This window comes from Cladophialophora psammophila (genome assembly GCF_000585535.1).
Source record: "Cladophialophora psammophila CBS 110553 chromosome Unknown aczJe-supercont1.66, whole genome shotgun sequence".
In the NCBI taxonomy this organism is placed as follows: Eukaryota; Fungi; Ascomycota; class Eurotiomycetes; order Chaetothyriales; family Herpotrichiellaceae; genus Cladophialophora; species Cladophialophora psammophila.
In genome coordinates this window covers 13369-16472 of record NW_006912987.1, presented here as the reverse complement: position 1 = coordinate 16472, position 3104 = coordinate 13369, and positions in this window count along the sequence as shown.

Genomic DNA, 3104 nt, shown 5'->3' with positions numbered 1-3104 from the left:
AGCCCAGGGCAGCCCAGGGCTCTCAGGGTCGCGCGGGAAATTTTGCCGATGAAAGAATCTCTAGAAGAAGATAAGAATATAGCGGAAGACGCTAAAGAAGTGCTCGCAGCTAGTCCCCGAAACCTCGGTATTCTAGATTACTCCGATATCATCGCTTCTATACTTCGAAAGAATTAGTTTAGAAGCTCGCGTACACTCTTAATTTCTTTAAGTAGTAGCTAAATTAATAAGTAAACTAGCTACGCTCCTAGTAAGGCGCCTTCTTCTCGGAACTTAATTTAATAGTTAAATAGATCTCGCCCTTTAATACTTAGTTCGTAATCTTTCCGATCTATAAGTGATCTTCGTATATGAGAGAACCGACCTTCCTAATTAGCTTTAATATTACGCGAGTAATCTCTATAGCGCCGACTAAGTTCGTACCTCGAACACTAATTAGCTAGGAGAACTATATTCGACGTAGTAATAGCTAGTCGTCGATAATATCTTCTTTACTTATCTAATCGTAATAGTCTAGAATCATTATTATAGCTTTATATCGAATTCTCTATTAAAATATTTCTCTATCTTAAAACTTATTCGTATTCTATATCTCTCTACTTCTTTTCTTCGTTATTCCGCGTATCTATTTTCTTACTTCTTATATCTTAGTTCTTCGGTGAATATACTTTTTCGACGGCTCGTCTAGAAGAACTTTTAGATCTTAGAGAGATAGTCTTCTTTCTCTTCGAGTTTTACGTTAGACTTTATACGTTATAATACTATAGCGTCTCGTTCTACTAATCGAGTATCTTCCCTTCAGAAATACCTTCACTATAGTATTCTATTCGCAACTAATTAATCTACTTCTTAAAAGAGTTATTCATCTTAAATTCTCCTTAATATTTCGGTTCTAAACTCTTTCGTAGAAAAGATTTCCTAAATAATTAGCGAACTCTATCTCTATGAGTAGCCTCATCGTCTTTTAGAGTTAAATCGATACCTACGTAAATTTTAGTCGTTAATCTCGAACTTCTATTTAGTCGTATCCTTCACTCTTTAGTATTAACTTTAGTAATTCTTAATGTAGTATCTTATTAAGATATTATCGTAAAGAGCTCGAATCTTCGATAAATAGATTATCTTCCCGCGGTCGTTAACTATAATAAAGTACTTTAGGGTTTAGCGTGCACGTGTAATAACGCATAGAGACCTATCCAGTAGATCGGAAATCGAGAACGCGTTTCTAGTTAATACTAATAACAACACCACTAACATCACCCAGAGAGGCAGCGGCTAAAGCTACGAACACCTAGCACAGCGGCAGCATCGAGGAACAGAACAGAACTAATAAAACACTCTCAGAATTTAGGTAGACGGCACCAAAAGTCATGGAATTCATAATACTCTGCTCAATCTATAAAAAATGAATGGCACACTGCCAGCACTGTAAACTGTTCCGCACCTTCTCTCTACCAGCCCATTTAGATTTAACATATGACTAGATAACTTTTTCACCTTGCCACCGCTCTATTAGCCCAGCACAGCCCATCACAGCATAGCCACCTTACCTTATTACAATATAAATAAATTTATTAGTAAATCGCTCGATTCGCCTAAGACTATACTATAGTAAATATCTTTATTTATTTATTAAAATAAGAAATAAATATAAAGACTTCTTACTAAATACTAAAGCTAAAATTAATTTAATAACTCTTACTTTAGTTAAAGAGATAAGACTATCTTAATATTATAATAGAGCACTTTAGGGTTTGGCGTGCACGTGTAACAACGTATAGAGGCCTATCCAGCAGATCGGGAATCGAGAACGCGTTTCTGGTTGATACTAATAAGACAACACCACTAACACCACCTAGAGAGGCAGCGGCTAGGGCTATAAACACCTAGCACAGCGGAAGTATCGACGGATAGAACAGAACTAATAAAAAACACTTAGAAATTAGGTAGACGGCGCTAAAAACCATGAAATTCATAATGCTCTACTTAATCTCTAATAAATGACTCACTGCTAGCACTATAAACTATTCTGCACCCCCTTCTACTAGTCTATTTAGGTTTGATATATGACTAGATAACTTTTTCTCTCTGTCACCGCTCTACTAGCTTAGTACGGTCTATCATAGTATAGCTACCTTATCTTATTATATCTCTCTCTCTTTTATTTATAGAACGATCTCGTTCAATAGTATATAGTATACTTAAGAATTATTTAACTCTATTATTACTTAGGGAGTAGATCCGTAGCACTATGAGAAGAAGCTCGTAACGGAGGTAGGTTCTTCTCTCTTATTAGATCTAAAATACGAACTAGAATATTACTAGTAGATATAATAGATCTACTCGGTCTATATAAGGACATCGAAGACGCTCTTAATATTTCGCTTTAATAATCACTTTATCTTAGGGTCGAGCCTATTTTTATACTAATGTTACTCGGTGATTTTAAAGTTCGCTCTTAGAATTCTCTCTTAACTAACTGAGTAACGCGAGGGAAGAGAGAGTTCACTCTTCGCGTTAGGGTTTTATTCTAAGAGTTATTACTATTATATTCTAAATCTATTCTCTCTTCGCTATATAGGTCGATATAAGTCTATAATATTTAGTTCGTATTCTCTTAGTTAATAAGATTAATAATACTTTTATCTAGAGTGACTATTATAATAAGCTTTAATAGCTATTACTTACTAATTTCTACGCGAGACGACCATAATAATAATATCTTTTTATTTCTAATAATAACTTAATAAATATTTTAAATAAGTTAAACTTAATGGGAAATGTCGATTTTAACTTCTTTAATAGCTTTAATACCGTTTTCTATAAGAGCTTTAATCTAAAAGATAATAAATATTCCGTAATTATAGTCATTTAGTTATTTATTAATATTAATATTCTAAAATATAAATTATCTATCGTCTTTGAGCTTTACTCGAACTTGTGGAATATCGCCCTCTAAAGGTTTATATTAAACCTTTAGTCACGTGATTAAATACGAAGTTTAAGTTCGTATTTAGACCTAGGGTCTATGAAATCACGTGACTAGTGCGATATTAATTCCGCACTCTATTAAATGATTGGTCGTGCTTACTAATGTTGATTTG